The 8,649-nt window shown below is 38.1% G+C and overlaps 1 non-coding gene across 1 annotated transcript; it reads left to right on the forward strand.

Annotated features, from left to right (window-relative positions):
* The first annotated feature begins 6,674 nt into the window (after nucleotides 1-6,674).
* On the forward strand, nucleotides 6,675-6,746 carry trnaa-cgc (transfer RNA alanine (anticodon CGC)). The gene has a single exon. It is a non-coding gene; the product is annotated as a tRNA-Ala (tRNA).
* The last annotated feature ends 1,903 nt before the right edge of the window (nucleotides 6,747-8,649 follow it).

Below are 8,649 nucleotides of genomic sequence, written 5' to 3' on the forward strand. Positions count from 1 at the left end.
AAATGGTTGGAGTTCTATTATACGGATAAATTTAGAAGACTTTAATAAATATATAGTTAAAGGTCTATTATACATCAAAGAAAGATTTTTATAGGTGTAGAAACTAGTAAATAAAGCCAATGATTTATTTTAGAAATGTATTCTTAAAATATACAATTATTCACACCTGAAAAATATGTAGTTCAAATTATAGATTATATACAATATTGTAATCAACAAATGTCTAATCATCATAAAACAACACAACTAGTAAACTTCAGTTACAAATTCTAGTAACATGGCAATATATATATATAGTAATGACAAACACAAACTAATTACATGAACACGCTAATATTTAACTCAAAACCACATTTCGATTCAAATATAAATTTTAAAATTTACAACTTCTTTATTTCCACGAAAATATTATTAATGTAGCACAAACGCTACTTTCTAATAGACAGAAAGAAACTGTTTGTTTTGTGTCTCATGGTGATCCTCCTCTCGATACTAATGAAATGTTTAATATGATCCCTCGAGAATAAAAAAGGAGTCAATTTCCGCCTGGAATGATTGATGCCCCATCAAACATTTTGTAATATCCCTGGAAGTTTATACAGTAGAATCCTGGTTTGTGGCTTAAATTCAAGGTAAACAAGACTAAGGAAACGAGTTGGAAACTTGATGTTGAAGTGGGATTTAAATCACCCGGAACATTTCACTACATTGGGCAGTATATGCCAGAAAGTATTTTTTGACATTCTTTCGATAGCTCAGTTGGTAGCGCAGAGGACTGTAGAGAAATCAGCGGGGAATCCTTAGGTCGCTGGTTCGATTCTGGCTCGAAGGAAGGTGCTTTTTGTGTACTTTAATCAAAGAGTTAAAAAAGCGAATCTGTTTCAATCAGATATTGATCAAAAGCTGAATAAACGACGAAGTAGAGGTTCCTGTTCCGAATTCAGCCCACGTCTGATTGTCTTGTTTTGGCCAAGATCTGATCTTTGAATTAAGGGACTACACTGTCTGCTTTGTAATCCAAAAATGCATACCAATGTCAAGTTTTTTTTTGTAGATATAAAGGTGTTCTCTGTTTTCAAAGGATAGGTACTTAATTGGCATAATGATTTGGTATTGATTTTGTATCGTTGTATTATAAAGTTTGTGCTTTCTGTGTTTTTATCGTATTGTGAACTTATTTTTTAAACAAATGCTAACAACGGCAAACACGGCACACATCTGTTTATACCAGCGGTGAATTGTACATTTTTATTAAGTGTAAGCTACTGTGCACTTCTGGGAGTATAACAGGTTCGATATAAAGTGGCAAAAATATAAAAGGGAAAAATACCCCACACTGCGTGTAAAGCCCTCGTTGTGACTGTTTTAGATTAAAATGGCGTACTGTGCACGAAATGTTGCAGAAACACAGTCTGATATTTTGATAATTATTATTTTAATAATTTGATCAAATTGAGGCCCAGGATCCAAATCTTCAGTTCTGATTTTTTTAAGTGATACTTTTCCTTCCTGTCGTGGAAGTCACACGATGTGAGCAATTGTTTTTTTTTTACGTTACGATCCAAAGAGCCTCAGACGCACTGTAACCAAATCAGGATGGATTCTGCTGGGAGCCGGACTGAGCTCATTCTCACTCCCTGTGCTAAAAACAGAATTAGCTCTTCCCCGAACATCGTCTACAGCTGCTGGATGGTGCTTTGCGTCTTACTGCTCCGGCAATTACTTTGACGAAAGACAGCTCAATTGTGCGCTTTTAACCTTCTCGCAGCTACGGGCGAGACTGACGCTCGCGATATGAAGGCACCCGCTGGTACACCTTCTCTAACTTTCACAATCGCGACAGACTTCGCTTTTTAAAAAAAAAGTAGATATAGCCCTGAAAAAAGCATTAGCTTTATCAGTTTTTACATTCATCTATTTTGAATCAAAGTTTGATATTTTTTTCATTTTTTATTGCATTTTACATCATCATAATAATAATATTAATCATCATCATCATCATCATTGTTTACACTTATATAGCGCTGTTCTGGATACTCCACTCAATGCGCTTTACAGGTAATGGGGACTCCCCTCCACCACCACCATTCTCTTGAATGATCACAGAGAGTCAGGACCTCGGTTTTACGTCTCAGCCGAAGGACGGCACCTGTTTACAGTTTAGTGTCCCCGTTATTGTACTGGGGTATTAGGACCCGCATGGACCGCAGGGTGTGCGCCTAGCGACAAGAACCAGACGTGTGTTGGGCTCGGCTGCGAGCAGGACAATGACGTCACGGGGACAAAGTAGAGGAAATCAAAACGGTTCTGTAAAAGACCAGTGTCAGCTGTTGGTTTGCAGTCTGGACTCTAAACCATCTGATCCGATTTTAAATCTCTCTAATACCTGAGCTGCGGCTTCTTCCGAGTATTTATTCGTATACTTATTATGTGTAAGTGTATAGATGAAACCTTTCATATATTGTTCAGTTTAAATAAAAATGCTTTACTAATACAAGAGAGAAGTATAGTATGAAGGATGTGACAAATTTATGATTTCTTGGAATAAAACGGTTTTTATTTGCATTCAAAATGAAGCGGAATTTTAGCGCGACACACAAACCCTTTGTCTTTTTTAGAGAGTGATTTTTAAACAGACATAAATGTAGAAAACGTGTTTTTTTTAGCACTACAATAGCAGGGTCAGCGGCGTAATGAATAACGCGTCAGGCCTCGCATCAGAAAATTATAGGTTCGACTGCCATCTGACTCCTTGCGTTTATACCACTTACATTCTTTAATATAAATGAACTGCACCTGAAAGCTATAGAAAACACCTTGGGTAAGTTGTCTGCAGCCTCATGCGAATTTTGACAAATTACCCAAAACACTGTATTGTCTGGAGATCAGCTCCAGCTCTGAACTCATTTGCAATGAAAAACCATGTGTAACAAAACTGGAGAACAGCTGAACTTGTGCTCAGTTCGGTGATGAGGGTTCAGAACTGTCGTTGTTGTAATTAGCACGAACTGCACAGGCTCTGAATCAGACCATGTCAATTAGTCTGATCAGTGTAGGACACGTTAATGTAGAATTATTAATAGGTTTGTTAGTTAGTTCAGGTGTACCCACCTGAACTAATGTAGAATTATTACTTGGTCTGTCTCTTGTTTGTATATAAATGAATATCTCTGACAACTTAATGTTAGTTTTACGATGTAGGTCAGGCGTTGACATATGCACGAGTATACGAAATGTCTCACTCCTGATTCAACTCATGTTCTATAGGAGATTGGCGATTCCTCCTGTTTCTCGTACAACCATATCAGAACAGAAGCCCGTGTCACCCAGCTGTGATTCAAGATCGACTCGCATTTTTATCCCTTTTTTGTTCGTGATCATTATTTTCTTTAGTTATGATCAATATTGAACTTTTTCGAAATGAAATTACAATAATCAAACATGCAGGCAGATTTTTGAAAAGTATTCGGAATTGACAGGGTGCCCCTTTGGAATAGTCGTCAGAAAATGTGAGAAAAGGAAAGTTATGTAAGCTCTCACACAAAGCATTGAAGATTGGAATCTTGAGTGTAAAAAAGCTACCCGTCTCCCAATGATAGGCAGGGATACACACCATGACACTAACTAGGAGCGCTTGTCAGCTGTTAGGAGGCATTTCCTCTTAACACTACTATTGTTTCGGGTTTCGGCTTTTACAGCAGAATAACAAAACGGCTTCAAATACGTCGATTAGACTCAGCGAAACTTTAACACCTATGTTATTACGAGTGCTTTGCACGTGTCGAACTTCAAGAAGGAACTACTACAACAGTTGTGGACATAATTCAATACCACCGGCAAAGTCCAATGCCGGCAACGTCTGAGAAAATAATGTTCACTCATGGAATTTGGTCTTTGAATGGCTGGCGGGAAAATTCATTTATACTCCTGTTGCACCCTCAGCAGATTTGTTGGAGAACCTGACAAGAATTATTGGGATAGCACTGTATGTATTCTGGTTTATTTACTTTAATTTTAATATAAATGTAAACATGCATGCTGTATAATCTATTGTAATTTTAAAATATGTTAGCTGAGGATGCGAGGGGGGCTATTACACCTTGTGAAACACAGAAGGAACTGTAAAAAAGGCTGGTATTTGAATAAAATTGGCGATCACAAGAAAACCACAATTTATGTGGTATTATCATCAATATCCTTCAAAATCGACGTTCAAATGAAGGATTTGAAGAAACTATGAAAAAAGCAACAGTAGTAGCAAAGGATTTTGATTTTTGCTCTTGCATCACCGTAGAGTTGCGCCCCTACAAACAGCACAAAGGATGAATCCCACCTCCTTTGTTATTGCTAAGTTTGTGCCGGTTAAAGTAGCGTTTGTGCTATTGAAAGCATCTCGGAAGATGAAGGTGCAGTCACTTCCACATGTCATGATATCATTAGATCGGACGACAAGAGCTGAAGCCCCCCAGTCCAAGCCAGCAATGTGAGGAAGATGTGTATGGCGGAAGGTAGTGTGGCCGAGTGGTCTAAGGTGCTGGATTTTAGGCTCCAGTCTCTCTTGGGGTGTGGGTTTGAATCCCACCGCTGCCAAATGTTAGTGTTTTAAGACCTGCAATACGATCAGTAAAAGCGCTTTTTGTTAGGCTGCGGGAGGTGCTTAGAGATAGACTTTCTAAAAGACAGGCTGTCAGCTTAACATCAAGGCAGAAGAAATATTTTGTTTTCTCAACAGAAATTCTCTTTGGCATGTTCAGCTTTATGTAGGGAACAACGTCTGCCGAGATCACTTTTGAGGCAGTGCACATGATAGTGTTCCGGCAAGCACATTTAATATTGGCTGTGGTGGTGAGCTGCTTTTGTCTGTGAAACTTTTAATTCTTAACGCCGAATCGTTGGCAGGGGAAAAGCTTATTAAACCTTTGAACAAAGCGCTCCATCAGAAATACTTTGTTCATGATCAAAAGAGATCAGAGGATTAACTTCATGAATTCACATAGCATAACTTACAGGAAAGATTTAAAAGGGGAATTGATTGTGCTTCCTGATGTTGTTCCTGTGGTTTCTTTGGATACAAAGGTGAATGTTCTTTGACGTTCTGCTAGTGTATCCACTGGGTGGGCTTTATCAATCAGCTCGGATAGGTCATCAGTGCTCCATCTCCGGAAAATAATAAGCACTGTCGTTTTTTCCTGTGCTGTCTTTTAAAACATAAAAGATCACGAGTTTATAGATTTCTCCAAATAACAACTATACATTTTAACCCAGCGGTTAGCATTCCTTCAATCCAATAGTTTTACTCTGGGTAAAAAGCAGCGCAATATACAGAGAGATGATATTCAAATATTTCAACGTTCTTATTGGATTACCTGTATGGAGATATCGCTCAGAATTCCTAATATGATTTTGAGTTCAGTTTTGCTTTACTACTTTCAGAGTCTTTTATTGACCTTGCTGAAGCAGAGAAGTGACATAATCACAAATGCGACCTACCTGTGCTGCTGTTTCTGGTTAATAATGATTATTGCGAGGAAAAAAAAAAAACAGCTCCTTGCATTAAGAGCAAGAGCAACCAACGCGCTCGCTTGTTGAGTTGGGTTTTTTTCCGTGGTGCTCTTCCTCAGATGCAAAGTTATTTGGCGAGCAAGGACCTCTGAGAAGGAGCCTGAATCCATCAAGAACTCAGAAATTCTAATATCGCACTGCCGTCTTGTGTACAGAGATCTGCTTCTTCCTTTTTGAGTGTTTTGGTGTTTAAGAGCATGCTTCCTACCTCGAATGTTTGTTTCAGGAGATGTTTTACCGGATCACAGATCATCTTGAAAAGATTTGGGATGCACTGCCTCAGTTATTTGAAGGAACCTATACCACCAACGCACTTCTGAGAAGCACCTGCACATTTTCGCAATCCTCTCTCTCACCTACAAAGTTATGAAGACACAGACGACCAACAAAAACTGATTTGATTCACTCAAGGCTTCACTCTTCTGTTGTGATGTCGTTTTAATTAGTGTTAGCTGTGATGAGGTGTTGTTTCTGCCTCTTAAAGTTTAAGAGTCTGCTCCTTTCTTCCTGGTATAGAAAAAACATGGTCCATCTTTGTTTACAAACACCACTGTAAATTATTTGTCCATCTCTAAAGCCTGTGTGTATTGACAAGGCAATTCAAAAGCACATATTAAATAAGAACACGATCCTTCTTGTTACCATTCACGTGGTTGGAGCGTTGTTTCGCCCTTTAACGTTCTTCTACAATATTTACAGACAGGGCTTTATCACTGGAGTTGTGTGCATCGGTCCATGAACATCAACTGTACTGGTGTTTTTCTATGCGTAATTTAATCGCAAGCACTTAAAAGATGCAAAAAGGTTTCAAGGAAAACATAATTGAAAGACAATCGAGTAAGGAGGTAGAAAAACGCACCCCCCCCCCCCCCCGTTGAAGAATCAACCACCGTCGCCCATGTGACTGGATATAAAAATAAATTATTCATTTTGCCCAGTCTCTGGAAGCTTCGATGCGATTATTTTCCCTTCCTTATTTCTTCATTCCCATTAATTTACTTTGTAGTAGAAGAAACGCGAAAGTGGGAAACTGCAGGCATTCTTCGTGAAGGGTGGATTGTGTTCAGTAAACATATGAACATCTTTACGTCAGTTCCACCATCAGTAGGCTAGGGGATGTAGCTCAGTGGTAGAGCGCATGCTTCGCATGTGTGAGGTCCCGGGTTCAATCCCCGGCATCTCCAGGTGTCTTATGTTACTGTGCTCACATCGCAATCTTATGTTGAGTGAGAACTCTTTGCTCGTGTTCATAGAGAGCCAGGTTTACACAATTAATTTCAGTCACACACGAAGTGCTACAGTGTTGCTCTGCTGTTTTAAATGTACCTCCAAAGCATTTCGTTCTGTTAACTACCAAATGATTTGAACTAATTTAATGTCATATTCAGAAAATCCAGAGAAGGTCATCAGACTTTTAGTGGCTGTTGAAGGAAACACCTGTTGAATCTCACCAGGGATTTCTTGAGAGATCATTCAGCGAGCGAGTCCTCCCTCTGGACTCCAAACATTTTTAGTTAAACTGTTATTCACATACTCTAACGAAGAGAAACGTTAGTGTCTTCCGGTGTGTGAGCCCATTTCTCAAAAAAAAGTTATATAAATTTAATTGTTCTACTTTTTAGGCTTGCATAGTCTTATTAATATTTCAGTTAAATTTTAACTGTAGTTTTTTTCTGTAGTAACATCAGTTGATATTAATATTAGTCCTGATTTATACGTTTTTGTCATGGTTGATCTTAAGTAATTTTGTAATTAGTTTCAGTTTTGAAAAATCGCGCAGAGAAGCTACCAAAACTGGTAATGTTCATATAATGTGTAATGCAATAGCAGCATTTTGGGTTGAAAACAAAAAGTATATCTTGGTATGAATCCTAACACATCATAGACAGTGTTCTAGGACTTCTCGCTTCAGATAAAGTTGTCAATACATCATCGATTTCTACTCAATCAATATCAGCAGTGTTATCGCTACCGAGCGGTAATATAGATCCTGGCAATACTTCGTGAGATCATTGTAAGAAAATCCAAAATACTACGGAAGGAATCAAATTTATACGTTTCTTTGGATCGAGAATATGATCATTATGAGACTCAAAACATGCCTGTCTTTTCTTTTTTCGAGGACAAATGGATTATTGAGGTGTAAAGATGGGTTCAAAACCAAAATCACCTGCTATCGCTGCTGTTTCTCCAAATCCTTCAACTGATCATCGATATCGAGGAATAATATATAGTTTCTTCAAATCCTTCAACTAATCATCGACATAGAGAAATAATATTATACAACTTGTGGTTTTCTGTTAATTGCCAATTTGACTGTAATTACATCTTCGTTTACAGATGTCTTGCATGTATCACATGGTATAATAGTCGTCGTGCGTCCTCAGTTAAAATGTTTTAAAAAGTACGACAAAAGTACAACATTTATGGTTACATCCATATTAAAATGAAGGTAAATATACCAAGATATTAAAATACAATTGTACAGTTCTAACTTAATAATGCCTGCGAAGTTTTCCAACAAATCCGAACTGTAATTTTGAAATATTATAGCTGAGAATGAAACAAAGATCAAATTCAATGAGTGAAAATGCACCAGTAGTTCTCTAAACTGAGTTTCTTCCCTGAAATGACTCGCTAGCGAAGCACCAAGCAGCCTTGAACGGATCGCGGAAATCAAGTATACAGTACAGATGGATTCAGAGTGTGCTTTCCAACTTTTGTGCAACATTTTCCTTTGATAGGGCAGAGTTGTCTTCACAATCTGGGTTAAATAAAAAGGAGTGACGACAGTGTTAAACAGCTTTCCTTCTTGGGGAACAACGGTTGTGTTCCATATTTCTAATTATTTTGGTTTCAAGATCGCAATTTAGTGTGAAACATAAACGCCAGCTGGATAAGCTTTATTAATTTCCCTCACGGGATCAATAAAGTATCTATCTATAAATCTCTTACACGTCATTTACAATGGCCTTTCAACTAATAGCCCGTGCAGGGATCAAACTCTAGTTGTTCGTACAGTACGAGTTGCGTAAGGCTCTGTAACGCGCAGATGAGAAACTAACCTCTGCTTCTTCATTATACACA

This window comes from Atractosteus spatula, chromosome 10 (genome assembly GCF_055471065.1).
Source record: "Atractosteus spatula isolate fAtrSpa1 chromosome 10, fAtrSpa1.hap1, whole genome shotgun sequence".
NCBI lineage: Eukaryota > Metazoa > Chordata > Actinopteri > Semionotiformes > Lepisosteidae > Atractosteus > Atractosteus spatula.